Below are 25,507 nucleotides of genomic sequence, written 5' to 3' on the forward strand. Positions count from 1 at the left end.
TGTATGAGTGATCTTACTTAAGGACCGTCTAGTCAAAGCTATGGTTTTTCCAGTGGTCACGTATGGATGTGAGAGTTGGACTATAAAGAAAGCTGAGTGCCGAAGAATTGATGCTTTTGAACTGTGGTGTTTGTTGGAGAAGACTCTTGAGAGTCCCTTGGACTGCAAGGAGATCCAACCAGTCCATCCTAAAAGAGATCAGTCCTGGGTATTCATTGGAAGGACTGATGCTGAAGCTGAAACTCCAATACTTTGGCCACCTGATGCAAAGAACTGACTCATTGGAAAAGATCCTGATGCTGGGAAAGATTGAAGGTGGGAGGAGAAGGGACCAACAGAGGATGAGATGGTTGGATGGCATCATCAACTCACTGGACGTGAGTCTGAGTAAGCTCCGGGAGTTGGTGATGGACAGGGAGGCCTGGTGTGCTGCGGTCCATGGGGTCACAAAAAGTCGGACACGACTGAGCGACTGCGCTGACTGAACTATCATAGAGGCAAAGAAGGAGAGGGCCAGAGGTGTTCAGTGACTTGCTGGAGGCCTCTGAAGTGATTAGGGCTGAGCTAGTTGCAGGGTTAGGGCAAGTCCTGGCGGGAATGCTGTGGGTACCAGCTGAGTCTGGGGGAGACCACGGGAAGGGGTGCAGAGAGCGCTTTGCTTGTACCTTCAGCCGTGAGTTTGTGGAGAGGCGGGAGGCCAGGGAGACAGCTGAACTTCAAAGCCACCTGAGTGTGTAACCTTGACCCCCTTTCTTTTGTTCAGCTGCAGGCAAAGAAGGGCCAGTTCTAAGAGGTCTTGCTGCACAGCTCTCTCCGAATGGCTGCTCTTTGAGACCGAGTTCTGAGTGGAGTCCTGTGCTGTCGGACTGGCGGCTGCCTTTCTTCTCTGGCAGTGTGTATGTTCTCCATGTTTCCAGGGGAGCTCCCATAAAAAGGTTGGTCTCGGTTTCCTTTTCATTTGGGGTGACCTCTCTAACTCTCCAGGTTTAAAGCTGCACTGAGTTCATTGCCTGCCTTTCGGCTTGGAGCTACCCTGTGATGCCGAAAGGGCTGCGGGGACCTCTCCTTTCATCCACAGTCTTGCACTCTCCCTCACCAGGGCCGTTCTGGTGCTTCTGTCTGAAGCCGCTGGGGTGGGTGAGGGGGACACCCCTGGCTGTCCCTAAATCCGTGTTGGTAGCTGGTGCAAAACCCCTCACTCAAGATAACAGCTGTGGTCCATGCAAGGATGCTGTGGAGACTTTTCTAGAACTGGCCTCTCTGCCCTCCCACCTTAGCATGCATGCTCAGTCGTGTCCGACTCTTAGCGACTCTAGGGCAATCCTTGGGACTGTAGCCTGCCTGCTTCCTCTGTCCATGGGATTCTCCAGGCAAGAACACTGGAGTGGGTTGCCATTTCCTTCTCCAAGGGATCTTCGCTACCCAGGAGTCGAGCCTGCGTCTCCTATGTCTCCTGTATCGCAGGTGGATTCTCTACCACTGAGCCACCAGCCTCTGCCCCTACATAGTATCCAGAGGGCAGCTGTTAGGTCAGATACTCTGCTCAAAACCTTCCTGTGCTTTTCAGCACCCCCACCCCTCCACCCACAAGGCATCAAAATCCAAGTGTTAGCAGTGGTTTCAGGGCCTGGCAGAAGCTACCCTCTCCCTCCGCGGTTCTCCCGTAGCTTCTTCACTCTGGCTATGGCTTAGACGTGCCAGGCAAACCCCTGCCTCAAAGCCCTCATCCTGGCTGTTCTCTCTGCGTGGAGCCCTTGTCCCCTAGTAACCACACGGGGTGCCCTCCAGCTCTGCGGATGTGGGTCTATTGCATCTCCTTTTCAGTGAGACTGTTATCCCAGGTGAGCCCATTGAAAACCATCGTGAGTGTGTCCCCTGCATCCCTGAATCTGTAGGTAGAGTGTGGCTGAGAGTATTGGCAGACCGTCCACAGGGACTGGAGGTGGACCGACCTGTGTGGGTTCTGGCACGGATGCACCTGTTCCTGGCCTCCTTGATGGCAGGAGGCTATCTTGCATGTTTTGGCAGAGTCTCTGTTAGGGACCGTTCCTGTTTCATTCTTGGGTTTCAGGCCATTCCACAATTTCAATCTGTTGTGGCGATTCAGCCCCTGATCGGGGCCTTTGCTTGGGTCATATTTAATGTTTAATGTTTCACTTCGGAGGCCACTACCAGCTGTCGCCAAATAGTCCCCCAAGTTCCAGTAGTGTCCGGAGAGCCCTCCAGTTTCAGTTGCGAGACCCACTCAGGCTGTTAAGTCCGCTTGTAGGAATTTAACTAATTAGTGATGGCTGGTGGTGAGACACGTATTTAATAAATCCCTGAGTTTATCTCGGCTTTATGGAAAATCTCTAAGCCTCGCAAACCCATAGAAGGTTAGTACTCCTTGGTTCAGGAGTCCAGGTGTCAAATCGAATGAGAACATTGCTTTATGAATCCCAGGGGCTGGCGGATGGCTAAGAAAATCCTTACTGCTCCAAGCAGCTGTTTACAGTGGGTCTGATCAGGTTCCAAGGTGAAGTGGAGGGTGCATTTAGACTCCCTGTTCTTCCCAGTGTTTAAAAAAATTTTTGTTTTTGAAATTTTTTTTTTGATTGTGCTGTGCAGCATGTGGAATCTTAGTTCTCCAGCCAGGGATCAAATCTGTGTCCTATGTATTGCGAGCATGGAGTCTTAACCACTGGACTGCCAGGGAAGTCCCTTCCCCAGTGTTTTAATTGCATTTCCGATCTTGGCCTGTATCCATTGCTCGTTTACTGTGTGTGAAGCAGCAGAGTGGGTGCTGTGCCTGCTGGGGATGATCTCTGCTTCAAGGAGTTTATAATCTGCCAGAGAAGATGAACGTGATGATCAGTTATTGTAACATAATGAATCTGCATCAAAGCGTAAGCAAAGTGGGGCAGAAGCCCGGAGCAGGGGCCCCCTTTTGTCTGGGGACTAAAGATCCCTTTGTGGGAGGCACAGCCCTTGATGTGGATCCTGTGGGGTGAGTAGAAGATGAGCAAGGGTTGGGGGGTACAGTGCCAGGGCAGTGATGGAACGTGAGCTACAGGCCTCAGTGGAGGGGGGGGACTTGTCCTGTGCGGTTGGTGGACAGGGTTTGTGGGGGCCAATGTGGAGGGGGAAAGGGAAAGTTCAGAGGGGCATCGTGTTGTGGAGGCCTTTTAAAGATGGCGAGGGCTTCCCTCATTGCTCAGTTGGTAAAGAATCTGCCTGCAATGCAGGAGACCCCAGTTTGATTCCTGGGTTGGGAAGATCTGCTGGAGAAGGGATAGGCTACTCACTCCAGTATTCTTGGGCTTCCCTGGTGGCTCAGCTGGTAAAGAATCTGCCTGCAATGTGGGAGACCTGGGTTTGATCCCTGGGTTGGGAAGATTCCCTAGAGAAGGGAATGACTACCTACTGCAGTATTCTGGCCTAGAGAATTCCATGGACTGTATAGTCCGTGGGGTGGCAAAGAGTTGGACACGACTGAGTGGTGGCAAAGGGTTGGACACGACTGAGTGACTTTCACTTTCACTTTCAAGGAGTTTGAATAGTACTAGCAGAAAATAAAAACCTCCAGCAAGTCACTCAGGAGAGGAGAATGACACTCATCATCCGTCTTGTAGAGAAATCCCTTGAGTATCATTGGGAAGGCTGGTTGGCCATTTAAGGTCTGAATGACACAGAGGCTTGTTAGGAGCTCGGTGGGAGGTGAGCTTGGCCTGGGCGGTGGCCAAGGGCCAGACATGGACAGGATGGATGGGAGAGGCGATGTGAAGACAGCATCCTGTTGGTCATGGCCAACAACAGAGGCTGACATTCTCTCTAAATCACTCAGGAGCTTAAGAGACCGCATTCCCTTCCATGGGCAGTAAAACGAGTCACAGAGCCCTTGAAAAGAAAGCAAGGTGGAGAACATGGAGGAGACACTGAGAATGTCTAACCCAGAAGAGGCTATGGCCGTCCCATCTTTGCCCCATGTGATGGAAGAGGGAAGGTCTTGGTACCAAGAAAAGCAACCTGGGAGCGGGCAGGGTGGTGCATTCTAGCTACGTTGGTTTCTAGCATTAATAACTGATCACCCACATTCCTCATTCCTGGATTAGAAACTTTTTTGTAACCTGTCAGTGACTGTTTATTGACAAAATGTACCGCCGGAGTCCCTTGTGGCTCAGATGGTAAAGAATCCGCCTGCAATGCGGGAGACCTGGGTTCGATCCCTGGGTCGGTTGGGAAGATCTCCTGGAGAAGGGAAAGGCCACTCACTCCAGTATTCTGGCCTAGAGAATTCCATGGACAGTCCATGGGCTCCCAAAAAGTCGGACATGACTGAGCGACTTTCACTCACTGCTGGAGTAAGCAGTGGCTTGGAGTTCAGTATAACACTTGGGTAATAGTTTTAGTGACTCAGGTGTGTCCAACTCTTTGTGACCCTACGCACTGTAGCCTGCCAGGGTCCTCTGTCCATGGGATTCTCCAGGCAAGAATACCACTGTGGATTGCCATGCCATTCTTCAGAGGATCTTCCTGACCTAGGGATTGAACCTGGATCTCCTGCTTTGCAGGCAGATTCTTTACCATCTGAGCTACGGGGAAGTCCTGGCATATGTGGGTGGATATGTGATTTCCAGTATCAGAACTGGAACCTTGTGAATGGGGCCACGTCCTGGCCTGCCCTCTTCCGCAGCCATCCTTGACCTGCACATCTCCACTGCTCCCACTGTGCAGAGGAGCAAACTGAGGCTCAGAGAGGAGAAGCCACTGGTCCAAAGTCACACAGCTCCTCTTCATCTCGCTTGCAGGTGAGGGCAGGAAAGGAAAACCCCAGGGCTAGTGTCGGGGAGGGGGGTTTGTTGGGCCACAGACTGAGGGTGAGCAGGTTGACAGGAGGGTGGGGGTGTCATAGCTTAAAATCTGGGTGTGAAGGGGGCAGCTCCTCAAGAGATCTCTACAGAGGGGAGAGTGCAGGGGTACCGACCAGGATAAATTCCAATTTTTACACACAGGTGTGTGGACTTTGAGAAAATATCTTCAATGGATACGATTGCAGTAAGTGATTTTAAAATAGATTTTTTTATTGTGGTAAAAGTCACATAATAAACACATACTATTTTAACCACATTTAATTGTACAGTTTGGCGGCACTAAGTACATTCGCATCGTTGTGCAACTCTCGCCATCATCCGTCTCCCGAATTTTTCGCCTTCCGAAACTGAGACTCTAACCCCATTAAACACTAACTGCCCGTCTTCACTCCTCATTGCCCGACCCACGCACCCGCCGCAGCCCCCGCCTGCCTCCCGAGCCCCCAGCACCGACCAATGTGCTTCGAAAGTTATTTGTTGACTAACTCAATGGGTTTGCTTAGCCATGAGTGAGTGATCATCTCTGGGAGGAACGCATGCTTCAGCAACAACCACATATATTAGTACTGGTGTTCAGTAACTGTAATATGGCATAAATTCTAGCAAACTTTACTAACAGTTCCCAGCCTTCTGCTTATTCAGAAGCACATTATAAGGAGGTGTCTTCGATGAAACAGGATTCTCTTTCTTTGGGGACCGAAGGGTCAGAAAGACCTTGTAACACTGAGGCTCTCCCACGTGTTTCGTATCATGTGTTAATTTCACATGAGTTTTAGTTTCATGGGTGGAGGGAGTCACTCGTGGCTGGCAGAGTCACCCAGGACATTGCCTGTCTCATGGGGGCTACACCTCTTCTTGCGGCTTCCTGCCTTCATGGAGCTGTCTGTCGAACCAGCTGACCATGGCGGGCTTTCTCAGGGCCCCTTGCAGGAAGGCTCCCCGGAGGAGATGGCCCCTGCATGTCAGGGTTCACTCTCTCCTCCTTTCGCGGGCGGTGTGCATGTCCGCTTGCACATTCCGGGGCCCTCTCAGTCCAGTTGATAGATTTGTTTGGACGTGACCTTTCCCAGTTCCTCTTCCCTGGGCTTTTGCCTGCTGAGGAAATGATCCTCGGATCCCATCCATCTGCACTGGTGGCAAGAGAAGAGAGAATTTCTCTTTTCTGTGGTTCAGGTCCAACCGCGAGGACACCTGTCCTTCGGAGGCTTGTATTGTTCTGCGTGGTGTTGCTTCCTGCCGCAGAGACGTTTTATATCCTGCTTCTGGAAGTCATCAAGTTGGACGAGAGACAGGAGGAGATGGGGGAGGGTCCCCGGCTGACCTGGGCTGGACTTTTAGGCTGTGTGTCCAGAAGATGCTTCTTCTGGACACATAGGAAGAGCTGTTTCTCCCCACCTCTGTCCACCCATAACTGGTCCTGTTAGGAAGCGTTTCCCGTGTGTGGGTGATTCATTCTGAGACCTTTTCATGTCCCTCGGGCTTCTTCACTGTTGGATTTGAGAAAAAGGGCAGCTTCTCTTTTAAGTGTGATGAAAACCATCTGAGCCACACATGTGTACATTGGCGGTCAATTTATGCTTTTCGTATGGACACTCAGTGGCTCCCCTGGCTGCTAAGGAAATCCATATGAAGAAGGGAGCCTGGACCTTGGGATTCTCAGATCACACCTCCTAATGTTACCAAGCAAATGAATCCTGACCATTTTGAGGCATGTCAGAGTTTTTCCTTTGCAGGAATTTTCTCTCTTGTGCCTGGGCTCCTGGGAGCTTTGCTCTGGAGAGGAGGTAGCTGATGTGGGTTGAAGGGTGGAGGTGAGGACCCAGATCAGAGCTCTTGTTTTAGGGCTTGCCATCTGTCCAGTGTTTGGTTTGCAGTCCTCATGAACTTGGAAGACGGCTTCCTGAGCCCTGCTTCCATCCATCCCACCAGGGTCCTTCTGTGGATTTCCAGATGTTGACCTTAGGCAGGTGACGTAACCGCAGCTGGTGTTGCGGAGGCAGCGGGGGTGGCCAAGTCAAGCTCATGACTTCGGGATTCAGTCTCCACTGCATTTAGAGGCGGGAACCTTGTGGAGGGAGATGGTGCCGGGTCTGTTGGTTTTTTTGCCCGTGCCTTCCCTGAAAACGAGCTCTGGACCTGGCGTCAAGTGTAAGCACGTGTGATGAGGGGACTTGCCAGTTCCAGACAGTACATTTCATCAGCTTGTTTTGAAGAAGCAGGACGATAATCTGTTTTATAATATCCCTTTCTCGAGGGCCGCCTGCAATGCAGCAGACATAGGTTCGATCCCTGGGTGGGGAAGATCCCTTGGAGGAGGAAATGGCTGCCCACTCCAGTATTCTTGCCTGGAGAATCCCATGGACAGGGGGAACTGGTGGGCTACATAAAGTTCATGGGGGTCACAAAAGAGTTGGACATAACTGAACATGTGCACACTTTTCTCAGGGGCACAGGGATGAGGGCTTGATGCAAGGGAGAATGATGAGTGTGCAAATGAAGGGCATGGCTTAGTGTATGAGGGCAAGTTGTACCAGCCAAACACAGGACTATCTGAGGAAGGAATATTATGGTCTTGATCATCATCTTGTTTTTAAAAGGGGCAGATGAAACACACTTTTTAATGCTGCCCAATTCTGCATTCCATATGTACATACGTACACTTGATACTTGGCAGACCAAATCTGACCTACTACATGTTTTTGTAAATTCAATTTATTGGAACATGGCCATGCCCATTCCTTTATTTCAGCGGCTGCATGTGCGCTTTTTATGGCAGAATTGATGGAAGAAGTGGGCCCCAAAGCTTGAAAGATTTCCATCCTGTTTTCTTATAGAAAGTTGCTGATCTTTGTTCTTTATCCACCTTTATCTAGACAGATAAAGACATCGCCTTGTATTTGACATGTACTATTTTCAGTTCAACTCATAGCTCCTCCTTGCCCCTCTCCTCTTGTTGCGTTCAGCTGCTCAGTCGTGCCGACTCTTTGTGACCCCATGGACTGCAGCATGCCAGGCCTGCCTGTCCTTCACAGGTTTCCTCTCCCCTTAGCTCTTAGATTACTTAGAGTTTTCGTTTTCGGTGGGATGCTGTTTTCCTCTTGAACATATTTGAAATTATGGGGTGGGAGGAGCTTTTGCAGTTGGGACCCATCACTGTGTTGCCGGGGCAGGAAATGGTTTGAAACAGCCCCCAGACTGTAGGACTGCCCAGCTGTGTGTCCAGAGCACACTCATTTTGAGACCTGTATACTTACCTGGGTTTTGTTTTTGTTTGGGGCTTAAAGTTTTCCAGGGGATCTTGGTATATCTCTCAGGGGTGAGATGATTCTTACTGTTCTCAGCTCCTGCTGCTTTCCTGCTTTTTGTGTAAGTTACCATCAGACACAGGAGACCATCTGGTAACTTTTCTGCCTGCCAGTGACAGGGGGAACTCATTTGGACTACGACTGTTTCTTTCTTCTCTCCAAAGAGGTAACATTTATTTATTATTTATTTATTTTTGCATTTACAAATTATTTATTTGTTTGGCTGGTCCAGGTCTTAGTTGCAGCGTGATCTTCCATCTTCCTTGCAAACATACGATATCTAGTTCCCCAGGGATCGAACCCGAGCCCCCTGCATTGGGAGCTCTGAGTCTTGGCCATTGGACCACCAGGGAAGAGCCCCAGCCCGTCTCTTCTCTCTCTCTGTTTCATGTTTTCTCTCTGTCTCCCCTGTGTACACATATTCACGCCTACACCCTCAGTGTTCCTTTCTGTGACTCTAAAGACTCTGCTTCAGTCAATTCCCAGGACAGGATGTTCCTCATTTCTCGTGCTTGTGTAGTGCTGGAGAAAATTTGGATCTCCTTTTTTGTCTCATAGGAATCACTAGCCTTTGTTAATCCTGCTTTAAAAAAAAAGAAAAATCTTCCTACCTCTTCACCTTCCCCCAGCTGGCCCTCTTGGCTTCTGGGGCCTGGTTTATTATTTTCAGCGGTAGGAAGCTAGCAGGGGCGCCCCTGCTGGAGAAGGAGGCCTGGTGAGGGTGGATGTCTCCTCTGGCCCATAGACAGCAGCGAGGCTCTCAGAGATGGAGCGGGGCAGAGGTGTGACTGCAGGATGGAGTGAGCAGTTCTAGGTGGCACTAGTGGTAAAGAATGTGCCTGCTGATGAGGGAGACATAAGAGATGTGGGTTTGATCCCTGGGTCAGGAAGATCCCCTGGAGGGAGGGCAAGGCAACCCACTCCAGTATTCTTGCTTGGAGATTCCATGGACAGAGGAGCATGTCCGGCTATGGTCCAGGGAGCTGCAAAGGGTCAGACACGACTGAGCAACTTAGCACACTCAAAAAAAGGACTTTTGAGCTCAGGGTGGGGTGTGATGGTGGCCCACGGGTAGAGGACCACTGTGCTCGGCATCTGAGTAGCATACAGAGTCAGTGCAGAGTCATGGTGGCCCATGCGACTTCCGTCATCTCACAGAGATGCGGAGTAGCAGCTGGAGCAGAGGTGGCCTATGAGAGGCGACCAATTTTGAGATTTCCAGAGACATCTAAGCAAGGGGACAGTCTGAGTTTCTGCCATTTGCAAGGAGGACATGGGTGAGTTGGGTATTGACATGTCTGAGACATCCTTAGGACCACCACCCTGCTGAAGCCTAGGGGCTGTTTGGGTGACACATACAAGGGGGTTTCCATGGCCTGAAGCAGTGGTACCCGAACTTGCGCGTGAGTCAGAATCACCTTGTTAAACCCAAGACCGCCCTGCCCCTAGCGTTTCTGATTCAGTAGGTTTCCAGCGTTTACTGTGACCGGTGCGTTCTCTTAACAAAACTCTGTTAGCCTTTGCCCTGCTTCATTTTGTACTCCAAGGCCAAACTTGCCTGTTATTCCTTGACTTCCTACTTTTGCATTCTAATCCCCTATAATGATAAGGACATAATTTTTTGGTGTTAGTTCTAGAAGGTCTTAGAGATCTTCATAGAACCGTTCAACTTCAGCTTCTTCGGCATTACTGAGGGGTATAGACTTGGATTACTCTGATAGTGAATAGTTTGCCTTGGAAATGAACAGAGATCATTCTGTCATTTTTAAGATTGCACCCAAGTACTGCATTTTGGACTCTTGTTGACTATTAGGGCTACTCCATTTCTTCTAAGGGAGTCTTGCCCACAGTAGTAGATATAATGGTCATCTGAATTAAATTTGCCTGTTCTGGTCCATTTTAGTTCACTGATCCCTAAAATGTTGATGTTCACTCTTGCCATCTCCTGTTTGACTGCTTCCAATTTACCTTGATTCATGGGCATAACATTCCAGGTTCTTGTGCAATATTGTTCTTTACAGCATCCGACTTTACTTTCACCACCAGACACATCCACAACTGGGCATTGTTTTCACTTCGGCTCAGCCTCTTCATTCCTTCTGGAGCCATTTCTCCACTCTTCTCAGTAGCATATTGGGCATCTACTGACCTGGGGAGTCCATCTTTCAGTGTCATATCTTTGTCTTTTCATACTGTTCATGGGGTTCTCAAGTCAAGAATGCTGAAGTGGTTTGCCATTCCCTTCTCCAGTGGACAACTCTTATGGCAGAAAGCAAAGAAGAATTCAAGAGCCTCTTGATGAAGGTGAAAGAGGAGAGTGAAAAAGCTGGCTTAAAACTCAACATTCAGAAAACTAAGATCATGGCATCTGGTCCCATCACTTCATGGCAAATAGATGGGGAAACAATGGAAACAGTGACAGACTTTATTTTCTTGGGCTCCAAAATCACTGTAGATGGTAACTGCAGCCATGAAATTAAAAGACACTTGCTTCTTGGAAAAAAAGCTGTGACCAACCTAGACAGCATATTAAAAAGTGGAGACATTACTTTGCTGACAAAGGTCCGTCTAGTCAAAGCTATGGTTTTTCCAGTGGTCATGTATGGATGTGAGAGTGGGACCATAAAGAAAGCTGAGCACCAAAGAATTGATCAAAGCAGTCAATGCTAAAGGAAATCAGTCCTGAATATTTGTTAGAAGGACTGCTGCTGAAGCTGAAGCTCCAATACTTTGCACCTGATGTGGCCAAACTCTTTTCCAACTCATTAGAAAAGACCTTGATGCGGGGAATGATTTGGGGCAGGAGGAGAAGGGGACGACAGAGAATGAGATGGTTGGATGGCATCACCAACTCGATGGATATGAGTTTGAGCAAGCTCTGGGCGTTGGTGATGGGCAGGAGAGCCTGGAGTACTGTCGTCCATGGAGTTGCAAAGAGTCGGACATGACCGAGCCACTGAACAACAGCAACAGGTTTCCCGTGGAGGCTCAAGCATTTTCATTTTTAACAAGTTCCCAGGACTTCCCTGGTGGCTTGGTGGTAAAGACTCCGCCTGCCATTGAAGGAGACAGGAGTTCAGTCCCTGATCTGGGAAGATCCCACATGCCGCAGGGCAGCTACGCCCTTGCGCCATAGCTACTGAGCCCAGGAGCTGCAACTGCTGAAGCTCATGTGCCCTGGAGCCCCTGCTCTGAAACAAGAGAACCCACTGCAGCGAGATGCCCGTGCACCTAGAGAACAGCCCCAGCTCGCCGCAGCTAGAGAAAAGCCAGTGCAGCAACGAAGACCAAGCACTGCTGCTGCTGCTAAGTCGCTTCAGTCGTGTCTGACTCTGTGCGACCCCAGAAACAGCAGCCCACCAGGCTCCCCCGTCCCTGGGATTCTCCAGGCAAGAACACGGGAGTGGGTTGTCATTTCCTTCTCCATTGCATGAAAGTGAAAAGTGAAAATGAAGTCGCTCAGTCGTGTCCGACTCCTAGCGACCCCATGGACTGCAGCCCACCAGGCTTCTCCGTCCATGGGATTTTCCAGGCAAGAGTACTGGAGTGGGGTGCCATTGCCTTCTCCAGAAGACCAAGCACAGCCAAAGATAAATAAAGAAATAAAATTATAACTTAAAAAATAGATCCCTTTCCTTTAAAAAAAAAAAAAAGAACATATTCTCAGGTGATACTGCTGCTTTGGTTCTGGAAACCACACTTGGAGAACTGCTGGCTTAAGTGTAGAACACATGGTGAAATCTGTTTAGTTTAGTTCAGTTCAGTCACTCAGTCGTGTCCGACTCTTTGCAACCCCATGGACTGCAGCATGCTTGAGTTCCCTGTCCATCAGCATTTCCCGGAGCTTTCTCAAACTCATGTCTGTTGAGTTGGTGATGCCATCCAACCATATTATCCTTTGTCATCCGCTTTTCCTCCTGCCTTCAATCTTTCCCAGCGGCAGGGTCTTTTTCAGTGAGTCCATTCTTCCCATCAGATGGCCAGAGTATTGGAGCTTCAGCTTCAGCATCAGTCCTTCCAATAAATATTCAGGACGGATCTCCTTTAGGATGGACTGTTTGGATCTCCTTGGAGTCTAAGGGACTCTTGAGTCTTCTCCAACACCACAGTTCAAAAGCATCAGTTCTTCGGCACTCAGCTTTCTTTATACTCCAACTCTCACATCCATACATGACTACTGGAAAAACCATAGGTTTGACTAGACGGATCTTTATCTGCAAAGTGATGCCTCTGCTTTTTAATATGCTGTCTAGGTTTGTCATAGCTTTTCTTCCAAGGAGCAAGTGTCTTTTAATTTCATGGCTGTAGTCACCATCTGCAGTGATTTTGGAGCCCCCCCAAATAAAGTCTGTCTCTGTTTCAATTGTTCCCATTGAATTCTGTTAGTGTCTACAAAATAGAACTAAACTAAGATATGATTATAAGAGGGAAAATAAAGCTGATTGTATCTTAAGAACAGTAGCTTGTCCCCATCTGGTTGATCATTGTGTCAGAACTGAATTCTAGGAAGAGTTAAGCTAGTTTTGCCAAAATGCTATTGAGCAAGAACATGCTAGTAGAGACTTTCATTAAAATCTAATTCCTCTCTGCATTTGGGGAATATATTCACTATAAACAGGAAGAGTGTTTCAAAACTGAATTTTGGCTCTTTCTAATTTTGAATCCTTTTAGCTGACTCAGTAAAGAGAGTGCCTCATGTGAACTTTTATTTATAAAAGAAGGTAATTCTAGGGTCTGAGTGGCTCCCTTCTTTCACTGTCTGGTTTTGTCGTCTCAATATCAGGAAGACCATTGGATGTCAGTAGGACTACGTTTTCAATCGACAGACACCCATTTCTTTTTTTAAAATTTTGAATATAGCATACTTGGTATAAGATTTGTACACAAGTGTAAAAACATCTAAAATATAAATAAAAAAGCTCTAAACCGTCAGATACATAAAAAACAGTATAGCTGTATGCTTCAAAAATACCCTGCATTGTTCTGGAATAAACTCGAGGCCTTTTTTTTTTTCCTCCTGAGCTGAGGATTATTTATTGGGAATTTAGTAAAATTGCATCCTTCACATGATCCACAGATACATTTCCTTTGTACTTCATGTAGCTTCACCATGCTGCAAGTTTTCTGTATAATCTTGGAAATGAATCTAATATACATTTTGGCTGAGTACCAAATGTTAAAATCAGTTTTCATTAGAAGTAAATTCTGCAGTTGAGTATCACCATGAAGATATAAAATCTAAGCCTCAAGATCATATAAAAGTTAACAAAAAATTTTTATTGCAGGTACTAAAAATTATAATTATTTTGTTAAAGTTTGGCATATTACAGGGTAATAATCATTCTGTATTCTTATTTGTTCAGTTAGCACTGTTAAAATGATCCTCACTTTCAATGGAAACTCTAGGTCTTTAAAAGAATTGATGTGTGTGGCCTAAATTAGGATCTACTTTCTTTAAGGCAGAGACATATCAAAACTGCCAGAAGCCTTTCGAAAAGCCAATGTGCAACTTTGAGAAGATCTCTTAATTCCTTCTTTGTTCACATTAGATGGATCTGTCACCCACTGAGTCCTTATAAGCCCTTATGAGAATTAATTTGAGTGCAGGTGACTCCCTTGAAGAGGAAGGCATTGAAAACCTTGACCTTAGAATTGGAGCCTGCTTCTTCATGACTCAATCCACTGACTTTTGATTTTACCCTGGGTATTTGCTTGGTTGTGCCTCAGCCCTAGTGGTAGCAATACAGCTTGTGACTGAATAACATTCTGGGTCCTTCCAAGCTGTATTTATTTACACGTTGTTAGGATTTCGGCCAAGGCTCTCAGTCTTTTCATGTGTGGGTCTCACCATCTGTGAACCCCACTGATGGTGTGTAAATTAATCAGGGGCTCTGTGAGCCCACTTTTGAGGTGCCAGGAAGAATCATAATAAATAATATGAGACAGCTCCAGGGATTTTAGCAAGTATTTACAATTTTGTCTTCGCACACTTAGGGATTTGTAATTGTTCTTTTCATAAAACTGGCTTGAAAATCATACATCAGCCTTCCTTTATGTGATTTGCAATGTGTCAGAAACCCTGGGGATCCCTGCTTCTCAGAATTGTGTCTTGCAAACCCTGTCTCTATGGATCAGAACTCTGCCCCATGTGAGACCTTCCTTTATGAGGAATGTCTCTCCGTCACAGGGATGCTGATGGTGGGGGACCACAGATGTGTCCTCTGTGGAAGAGGGCCAAGTTGGAAAAAGCATGATTAGGTCTTTCAGTATTTTAGGGGTGTGTTTTAATAAAATTATCTGCAGAACTTGAAGAACTTGTCTGACAGCCCAAGTTTTATGAGAGACTGGGCACCATTTGGGGAAATTTGTTGATTTTAAGGTGAAAGGTGAACAAGGGAAGGGCATGGTGGTACATACCCCCATGATTTTCACAAGTCTGCCCTTTTGGGGTTTGTCCAGAGCGTTCGATTTCTCAGTCTTGGGCCTTCACCATCTGTGACTCACGGTTCTGTATGTAGCACTCAGCCTAAAAGCCAAGAAAGGTGTTTCTTTGAACTGGGAGCACCTGCAAGGTCTCATCCTTCTATGTCCCCATATTTGGTAATATATGATCCTTGTAGGATAATAGTAGCACCTTCTTTTTCTCTTAGATTCGTAACCTTTGGGACCTAGGCGCTCAGTATAAAATTATTGCAGCAGAAACAATGACAACAATAATAATAGTAGACCACCCTGGAAGGGTGCTTGCTATATGGCAGGCACTGTTCTGAACCCTTGATATGTATTAACTGATTTGAATCCTCAAGAGAGTCTTGGGTGGCAGGATTCTAATCCTATTACTATTTTCATTTTCCAGATGGAACCTGCCACAGAAAATTTAAGTAACTTGCCGGAGGTTATTTGGGTAAATGGTAGGACATACATCCAGGGAGATGCTTCAGGGATCTTCAACATCCAGTTCTTTGTTCTTAATCGTTGCATTGCAGACCCAGAATTAAAGTTCTCACAAATCTAATTGATTATATTGCGTGCCAAGTCACTTCAGTCGTGTCCGACTCATTGCGACCCGGTGGACTGTAGCCCACCAGGCCCCTCTCTCCATGGGATTCTCCAGGCAAGAATACTAGGGTGAGTTGCCATGCCCTCCTCCAGGGAATCTCCCCAACCCCTGGATAAAATCCGCATCTCTAATGTCTCCTGCACTGGCAGGCGAGTTCTTTACCATCTGCCCCACTATAGAGATGGTGTATTTTGTCTTGGAAACTGCTCAAGAATGCCAATATCAGAGGCCATAAACTTTTCATGCAAGATTGTAAGTCTTAAGCCAGGGAGCTCAATTTGTGTTACCTGACGCTTTGAGGTGGGCTGGAGGTAGAGAATGAGCTATATAAATAGCTCTTAAGGCAGTGATTTCCAGGGGGTGCTTGTGTGTACCTTGGAGAAGAGTTTAGGATGACAGGCTCTTTGAGTGCTTCTTGTGTTTTGAATTTCATCAGAGTCAGTTCTTTAGACTCTTAGAGGCAAACTATTTGAGGCTCGTTCAGGTTCAGTCTTGGGAGGATGGAGGTCAATTTTGTGGGTGAGAGATGCTGCTGGTTTTGCTTTTCTTAATAATTTTTAAATTGTCTCTCTACTGTGTATGTGTGTGTGCGTGTGCGTGTGTGTGCGCATGCACGCGCGTGTGTGTGTGTGTGTGTGTGTGGGGAGAGTAGTCTGGGGAGCGGATGTTAGTGGTAGAGCAAAGCCAGGAGGTCAGTAGGGAGCTAGTGCATGGTGGGATTAGGCTGAGGAAGTTAACTTTCTTGGATTTCTTGAAGAGAGCGCCAACTCCAGTGGGACCTCCCCTTGCTGGCTGCCACTCCCAGGACTGGGGCCACCTGTTCTCTGAATTGCATCTGCAAGTTTTGAGTCTTAATATCAGAGTGTTGGAAGCCAGGATGAAAAGGAAACTGTTAATATGGGTAAAGCCCTGCAAAACTCGCTGTTAATGTGATAAATGGCTTTTCTTTTTAACCCATATAGTTACAGACCCACAGGAAACTGAAAAATAATACAGAGTGGTCCTGTGTACCTATCACCCACTGGTGATGTCTCACTTAACTACAGTGGATTATCCAAACCAGGAGGTTGATTTTGGCACTATACAATCAGCAAAACTACAGACCATACTGGGATTTCATTGGGTTTTATGTGTACTGGTTTTTCTTGTTGATGTTGTTGGGACTTAGTGTATATAATTTGACCAGTGTTTCTTGCTAGGCTGGAGAACCTCCGACTAAGACTGTAATAAATATTTTACAGACACATGAGTTTTAGTTGAACGCTGTTCGCCTAAAGTGTTGTTAACTCAGCAAACAGTTGAATGGAATGTGAATTCCAGCAGCTGAATGTTGGAATAAGAACCAAGTCGTTTGGTTATTTTCATTTATGGTCTTGAACTCTTTGGGGGGATATTAGCTTCGTTTTTTGTTATCTTTACAAAGGCAGGATATTTTCTAGAGATAAAAGATAGTTCAAGGTCATTGTGTCATATGAAGAGCTCCTGGAGTGAATGATAAACAGATGTTGTCATCTCTGGTAAGGTGGGGGAGAGATTGGTTAATCAGATAAAATGTATGGACTGGTGGGACTCAAAGATCATGGATGCAATCTCATGATAACTGTTAGAGTGGATTTACTTTTCAGATGACAGCCCCGGATGAGGCTGGGGCTAAATGTCAACTGTCCGGCTGGCTGTGATTAAGTGCTTCTGCCTCCGTGATCACGCTTTGTTGAGAATCCAATTAGCCTCTGACACTATCTGCCCGGATCTGAGCTGTTCGTTGGAGGTGCCTGTCTTCTCAACTAGACTAGGAATTCTTTGCGGGCAGGGACTGTCTAATATGGGGGCTTCCCGGGTGATGCCAGAGGTAAAGAATCCGCCTGCCAATGCAAGAGACGTAAGAGGTGCGGGTTTGATCCCTGGGTCGGGAAGATCCCCTGGAGGAGGAAAGGGCCCCTCACTCTAATATTCTTGCCTGGAGACTCCCAGGGACAGAGGAGCCTAGCAGGCTACAGTCCAAGAGGTCGCAAACTGAGTAAGCACTGCACACATTTTTTGACTTTTTCTCCCCAGATCAAGCAAAATGCTTAGAGCACGGGGGATCTGTATTCCTCTGCCTCTAGCAGCTTCCAGACTATTCCTCATTCTAGTCTCACTTCTTTATCCAGGCATCCATCTGTTTGCGTGTATGTACATTTGAAACCCATAAGGCTAAATCCTTGATAGATTATTATGTAATTTGGGGCCATCATGAGTCAGACTGGCCTTACTTCTCTTGGAACAGCATTAAAACTACCTGAGAGCTCCGCTGATTTTTTTTTTTTTTTTCTTCAAGAAAGCAGTGGAAAGGTTTGTTTGTTTTTTCCCCTATAGTATAAAGATTTTTGAAAAAGTATACTCATCTTTTGTGCTTCACTGTTAACACCTGGGGAAATTATTTAAAATTCTTCTGACTGATGGCTGCCTGTGGGAGTCGGGCTTTTAAAGGGAGTTGGCAGGGGTCTGTGACTCTGGCTTTTCCAAGGCTGTGGAGCCTTGTGTCCTTTGAGACCTACGGAAAAATACCTTTCCTAAAAGGGCAGTAAGTGTGAGGCAAAGTACTATGTCTTGTGGGTCATTTAAGAAGAACTGTTAGCTGCTCAGTCATGTCTGACTGTTTGTGACCCCATGAACTGTAGCCCACCAGAGGACAGGCTGCCCTGTCCATAGGATTCTCCAGACAAGAATACTGGAGTGGGTAGCATTCCCTTCTCCAGGGGATCTTCCCGACCCAGGGATCAAACTTGGGTCTCCGGCAGGCAGAGTCTTTATGGTCTGAGTCACCAGGGAAGCCCCTGGGGGTCATTTGCTTATAATGAAATGGAAAGTTCTCAAAGAAACTCATATAAAATGGTGTTACTGAAGAGCTATGAGAAGATGCCACAGGGTAGCCAAGGAACGTGGTAGAAAAATCAGGAAGGGATGCCCGTCTGACATTCTTCAGAGGCCCATGTAGTCTGTAATTTTTGCTTTTCTCTATGAGGCTCTGCTGTTTTTTTTTTTTTTTTTTTTAACCTCTACTAGCAGAGTGACTTCCTTGCTAGATCTGGCTGCTCTGATTCTCAGGTTTACTGACAGTCATATGGCCTTGACTTAATACAGTGCCGCTCCCGTTCAGGGCTTTGCAGGCTCTCCCAGTGTCTCAATTACAGGTTTTTAAGCTGGAGTCTGTTGGGCCATGTGGGGTCATGTTCGCACCTCTGGTCTACCTGGCTCTTGCTGGGAAGCTGGGGTCATTTGTGCTTTGGGTGGCCCCAGACACACCCAGGCAGGCTCTCAAGAAGGCGGAGTTGGTAGGAGGCAGGGATTGGCATGGCTACCATATCCCAATCAAGGAACAATTCACCATTGTATCTGTTTGGCTCTCGGTTGCATTACGAAAGTAGAGCCCATACCTTTTTGGACTTGTCTTAGCCTCCAGCTTTTCCCAGTTGAAGTTTCAGGTCTAGGCAGTCGACTGAGGAAGAGGTACAGAAATGCTAGTTTGTCTGTAGGTAATGAACAGCTGGATATAACACTAATTAAAACCAGGGCTAGTTGGATACCTGGCCAATCAATGTTTAACTTAAGAAGTATTTTAATTCATGCCTTTGAATGAAATGAATGCATTTGAATTTGACTTTCTATATGCCCTTTTTTACTTTTTGTTTTCTTAACTTAGACTTGAAAAAAAAATTCATACTGATTGTTCCACGATTCCAGTTTTAGTGCCAAGAACTTTGATTGTTGAAGTCTTTGGATGGCAAGGGTACAGCCACAGAATGGCAAGAAGGAGAAAAGGGGAGGGCAAAGGCTTGAAGGCCACATTTCTCCACTAACTAGCTGGATGACCTTGGTAACTTGGTTCTCTGAAGCTCAGTTTCCTTATCTGTAAAGTGGAGTAAGAAAAACATCCATCTTTTAATGTTGAGAGGATTTAATGAGATGCTATATTGAATGATATATTATTTAATATAACATCGCATTGAATTTTATATCATGAAATTTTATATCAAATTGATACTGAATTTAGTTCAGTCGCACAGTCATGTCCGACTCTTTGCAACCCCATGGACTGCAGCATGCCAGGCCTCCCTGTCTGTCACCAACTCCAGGAGTTTACTCAAACTCATGTCCATCAAGTTGGTGATACCATCCAACCATCTTATCCTCTGTCGTCCCCTTCTCCTCCCGCTTTCAATCTTTCCCAACATTACGGTCTTTTCCAATGAGTCAGTTCTTCACATCAGGTGGCCAAAGTATTGGAGTTTCAGCTTCAGCATCAGTCCTTCCAATGAATATTCAGGATTGATTTCCTTTAGGATGGACTGATTGGATCTCCTTGCTGTCCAAGGGACTCTCAAGAGCCTTCTCCAACACCACAGTTCAAAAGCTTCAATTCTTCTGTGCTCAGCTTTCCTTATAGGCAACTCTCACACCCATAAATTGATTACTGGAAAAACTATAGCCTTGACTAGACGGACCTTTGTTGACAAAGTAGTCTCTGCTTCTTAATATGCTGTCTAGGTTGGTTATAGCTTTTCTTCCAAGGAGCAAGTGTCTTTTAATTTCATGGCTGCAGTCACTATCTGCAGTGATTTTGGAGCCTCCCCGCCCTGCCCCAAATAAAGCTTGTCACTGTTTCCATTGTTTGCCCATCTATGTGCCATGAAGTGATGAGACTGGATGCCATGATCTTAGTTTTCTGAATGTTGAGTTTTAAGTCAGTTTTTTCACTCTCCTCTTTCACTTCATCAGGCGGCCCTTTAGTTCTTCCTCGGTTTCTGCCATAAGGGTGTTGTTATCTGTGTATCTGAAGTTATTGATATTTCTCCCAGCAATCTTGATTCCAGCTTGTGCTTCATCCAGGCTGGCATTTCGCATGATGTACTCTGCATATAAGTTAAATAAGTAGGGTGACAATATACAGCCTTGACATATTCCTTTCCCGATTTGGAACCAGTTTGTTGTTCCATGTCCAGTTCTAACTGTTGCTTCTTCACCTGCATACAGATTTCTCAGGAGGCAGGTCAGGTGGTCTGGTAGTCCCATCACTTTAAGAATTTTCCACAGTCTGTTGTGATCCACACAGTCAAAGGCTTTGGCATAGTCAATAAAGCAGAAGTAGAATTATACTGAATTAAACTGAATTTTATATCATCCAGTATTATTATATTATTTGAAAGGTACTTGTGGGCTTCCCTGGTGGCTCTGCCTGTAAAGCGTCTGCCTGCAATGTGGGAGACCTGGGTTCAATCCCTGGGTCGGGAAGATCCCCTGGAGGAGGAAATGGCAACCCACTCCAGTACTCTTGCCTGGAAAATTTCCATGGACTGAGGAGCCTGGTAGGCTACAGTCCATGGGGTCCCAAAGAGTTGGACACGACTGAGCAACTTCACTTTCACTTTTAGGCACTTGGGATATATGAGTGAAATTCACTGAGATCTCGCCCCCTGGAGCTTATATTTTAGTACCTGCTGTCGCTTCTCTAATTTAGAAATCAAAAAAGAGTGGTTTCCTTACTTTTTTTCCAATTCTCTAAACATTTAGAATTTCCAATTTGTATTAAAAATAATACGGTGTAGCAGGCAGGTGGACTTATCTGTCTTTTGTAAACCAGGGTATTTGAATGCATATGTATATGAGAACATGATCAAAAGCCATTAAAAGTCAATGAAATGTCTGCATGCATTGAGAGAGGTCTGTATTTCAAGGGAAAAGTTAAATGAGCTTTATTTGAGTTCAGGGGATAAATAAAATTTGTGAGAGACCTTTATGAGCAGGTATCTTGTCTTCGATGACCCAGGGAAAGAACATTCCTACTTGTGCAGGGGGTAACTCACTTTGTTTTTATAAAATCAAAGTTAAATATCATAATGGCTTTTAATAACCCTGAATGTCACGGTGAATTTAAGTTTGGACAATTTCAGATAACACGTCTTTTTAATTGCCGTGCTTTACTCTTCTCTTGGGCTGTGTAGCATATTCTCAAGACATAAAATCCTCCATTTTTTAAGACTTTCACATTTTGCAACCTTTGTTATGGGAAATAGAAACTTTTGGATGCAGGCTGATTTAGATGGAAGGAAATATTTTCTTTCCCCTAGTGGATCCAAATAAGTCATTCTCCCTGTCAGAGGAAGCAATTTCCTTTCTTTGCCTTGGGATTTGAAGCAATAATATATTGGATACAATGATTTCATGTAGTTGACCTAAACTTTAATTTATTCTTTGTTTAGTATTTTGTTATGTACCCTTAATCCACTCTAGTTTGAAATGGTACAAAGAATTTAAGGATATGCTGGTTGAAATTTTACAGACAGTTCTTATCTAAGTCAGTATAAAAAATAATTTCATTGTTTTATAGACATATCATATCAATGTCATGTCTAAAATGTTAAAGATCTATAATAATACAAAGTTAGTACTTTTTATTGGGCTTCTCTGGTGGCTCAGTAGTAAAGAATCCATCTGCCAATGCAGGAGACTTCGGTTCGATCCCTGGGTCAGGAAGATCCCCTGGAGAAAGAAATGGCAACCCATTCCATTGTTCTAGTCTGGGAAATCCCATGGACAGAGAAGCCTGGTGGGCTGTAGTCCATGGTGTTGCAGAAGAGTCACAGCTTAGTGACTCAACGACATCAAGAAGTACTTATTAGCAGACTTAGTTTTAATGGGGAAGTGCGAAAGTATTAATGAGGAAAGCATCCACTTCCATCTTGTGGGATTAATGTTGGCTTTGGTAGTTCTTTGCAGTTTCTAGTGGAGTGTCTTTAATTGTTTGAGAAGAGATAGAGCTTGGGGACAAGACATGCTGATGTTTACATTTCTGTTTTTCTTTTTCAGTGACGGGGTAAGTGATCAGCTCCATAGTTTCACATCACACCGAGTTATCCCAAATGTCCTGGTTATTGTAATTGGTACAACTTTTCTCCTACACTGAGGCAACACCAAGTAATCTTCAGACCTAGGAACAGTGAATGTTGCTTGGAAGTTGCCTCAGCAAGAATCTGGGCTTCCCCAGTGGCTCAGCGGTAAAGAATCTGCCTGCAATACTGAAGACCCAGGTTCGACCCCTGGGTCAGGAAGATCCCCTGGAGAAGTGAATGGCAACCCACTCCAGTATTCTCGCCTGGAGAATCCCACGGACAGAGGAGCCTGGCGGGCTACAGTCCATGGGGTCGCAAAGAGTCAGACACGACTGAGTGAGTGAGCACGCCCACCGGTGGCCCTAGTTGTAAAGAGCCCACATGCCAATGCAGGAGACATAAGAGATGTAGGTACGATCCCTGGGTCAGGAGGATCCCCTGGAGAAGGGCATGGTAACCCCCGCCAGTATTCTTGCCTGGAGAATCCCATGGGCATGGGAGCCTAGCGGGCTACAGTCCATAGGGTTGCAAAAAGGCATACCTGAGTGAAGCATCTTAGCACGCACGCGCACACGCAGCAAGAACGCAGCAGTGATGATGCCTCCACCGCTTACCCGTGTGCCCGGCCACAGGCTTAGGCGTCTGGATGCGAGGGAGAATCAGAAGCATGTAGGCTTCTTCCTAGGGCTGTATTTGTTTTCATTTTTTAGTGGATTAAAATTACATGGTGGTTTATTGAAAGAATCTGCACATTTCCACCGGTCACGTAAACCATTCCCCTTGAGTGGGAAAGCAGCCCCAGGCTCTCGGAGGCCCACCTCCCCCAATAGTTACTCATTCAGAAGGACAGCATTAAAAAGTAAGATTGTTTAGAACATTTCCAGGCCATCGTGAAAACAGGTGCTTCCTTTGTGGGCTCAAATGAGTGTATGTTGTCATTTCAACCCAATTTCCACCCTGGTTTTAAAGAACAAAGACGTTCTCTTTGCCCTGAAGATTGACATTCGCTTGCAAAAATTGGGCACTTCCTGTGACCCTGGATCCCCTTTCTGGGGCATTGGTTGGGGGGTGGGATTGGTGGGGGGATGGCGGGGCAAGAAGAGACATTGGTGACTGCTCTCCCAGGGCAGTAGGAGGGGCTCAGAATATGTTTCCATCTGCACACTGGCTGGAGCTTGCTTAGAGGTTTATTATCAGGAACCTTCTGGTGCTTTTGCTCTGCAAGTTAGCAGTGAAAAAAAAGGCTGCCTTCCCTTTGTTCCAAGTCAATGTCTGTTGAAACCTGTTGCCTCTGCCTCTTCTGATCTACCTCTCGGGTCCTTTCCTTCCAAGAGTTTTTCACTCTCCCTGCCAGAAAGCGGCCCCGGCATCTTCACATTCTGACTTCTGGAGTGGAATGAAAGAGTTTCTTTCTGTAGGGGGAGGTTTGTTTTATACAGAGCTGCCTTTGACGGGTCAGACTTCCCTCAACAGATTTAGATCGTGGAGTGTTGGCGCCCAGCCATGGAAGAGTCATAAATTGTAATTTGAACGCGGTTTCATCGAGCCTTGGTCCTGTCACCTCACTGTTGGCAGGGGATGTTGGACATTCTGGGAAACCCAAATATGCTCTGGTCCACGTGATCGGACTACTTTACATTCGAGACACCGCGTTGAGATCTGCAGTATGAGTCGAAGGTATTCAGGTAGTTCACATGGTGTTCTGAAGAGAAGCAATAATGAGTCCAAATTGCTGCTAAGGAATGCTTTAAATTTTTACATTGGTATAGTTTTACAGGTGGTAAGACCTCTCACTGACCTTTTCTTTGTCTAAACGTTGACAAAGAGGATAGGTTAATATGATTTCTGATTCAATTTTAGAGGAAATGACATTGAGCTTTCTGGGCAATTTTTGGGCTTCAATATTAGCTCAGCTGGTAAAGAATCTGCCTGCAATGCAGGAGAGCCCCATTCCATTCCTGGGTCAGAAAGATCCACTGGAGAAGGGATAGGCTACCCACTCCAGCATTCTTGGGCTTCCCTGGTGGCTCAGCTGGTAAAGAATCTGCCGGCAATGTGGGAGACCTGGGTTGGATCCCTGGCTTGAGAAGATCCCCTGGAGAAGGGAATGGCTACCCACTCCAATATTCTGGCCTGGAGAATTCCATGGACTCTATAGTCCACAGGGTCTCAAAGAGTTGGACACGACTGAGAGACTTAATTTCTGGTTTAGAAAAAAGCTAATTGAAGCAAATCTGACAAAATGTAATGTATTCATTTCAGGTGGCAGGTATAAAGATGTTTATATATTGATCTTTACTTCTTTTTTCCAAAACAAAGGAAAAAATGGGGAGGAAAAAGGATGAGAGAAAGAAAGCAAAAAAGCAAATTAATTCATGGACCCTTAACAATGCTTTAAAAATTATTTTAACTTTTTGTTGACTATAGTTGATGTACAGAATTACATAAGTTGCAATTGTACAATATAGTGATTCACAATTTTAAAGTTTATGCTTAATTTATAGTTATTATAAAATATTGGCTATATTCCCTGTGTTGTACAGTGTATCCTTATATCTTATTTTATCCATAATAGTTTGTTCCTCCTAATTCCCCATCCCTGTCTTGTTCCTCCTCACTTTCTTGATCCTATTGGTAACCACGTTTGTTCTCTACATCTGTGAGTCTTTTTCCTTTTTATTATATTTGTTAGTTGTTGTATTTTTTAGGTTCAACCTATAAGTGATGTCATCCAGTATTTGTTTTTCTAAAACTGTCTGATTTACTTCAGTTACTATAATACTCCTCAGTCCACCCATGTTGTTGCAGATGGTGAGATTTCATTCTTTCTTAGGACTGAGTAATATTCCATCTATATATATGTACCACATCTTCTTGGTTATTCATCTCTTGGTGAACACTTAGGTTGCTTCTGTATCTTGGCTATTGTAAATAATGCTGCCATGCGCATTGGAGTGCATGTATCTTTTTGTATTAGTGTTTTGGGGAGTGTGTGTGTGTGTCTTTTTTTTTTTTTTACATATATCTAGGAATGGGACTGCTGGATCATATGGTGGTTCTGTTTTTGCTTCTTTGAGAAATCTCCGTACTGTTTTCCACATCAGCTACAACTTACATTCCCATCAACAATGTGTGAGGGTTCCCTTTCTTCCACATCCTCTTTTTTTTTTAATTTAAATTTATTTATTTTAATTAGAGGCTAATTACTTTACAATATTGTATTGGTTTTGCCATACATCAACATGAATCCTCCACGGGTGTACACGTGGTCCCCATCTTGAACCTCCCTCCCCCTGCCCTCCCCATACCATATCCCTCTGAGTCATCCCAGTGCACCAGCCCCAAGCTTCCTGTATCCTGCATTGAACCTGGACTGGCGATTCGTTTCTTATATGATATTATACATGTTTTAATACCATTCTC

The 25,507-nt window shown here is 45.6% G+C and overlaps 1 protein-coding gene across 6 annotated transcripts in view; it reads left to right on the forward strand.

Annotated features, from left to right (window-relative positions):
* The window catches only part of TIAM1 (TIAM Rac1 associated GEF 1), a 492,037-nt gene that overhangs the window by 185,649 nt on the left and 280,881 nt on the right, over positions 1-25,507 (forward strand). For 5 of the 6 annotated variants that reach the window (XM_055567705.1, XM_055567702.1, XM_055567701.1 and 2 more), the window contains one exon: positions 764-935. The gene's annotated coding sequence lies outside the window, so the exon portion shown is untranslated. Of the gene's footprint in view, positions 1-763; positions 936-4,684; positions 4,788-4,991; positions 5,035-25,507 lie in introns of those variants that run through there. The other variant, XM_055567706.1, reaches the window with a different exon arrangement.

This window comes from Bubalus kerabau, chromosome 2 (genome assembly GCF_029407905.1).
Source record: "Bubalus kerabau isolate K-KA32 ecotype Philippines breed swamp buffalo chromosome 2, PCC_UOA_SB_1v2, whole genome shotgun sequence".
Classification (NCBI taxonomy): Eukaryota; Metazoa; Chordata; class Mammalia; order Artiodactyla; family Bovidae; genus Bubalus; species Bubalus kerabau.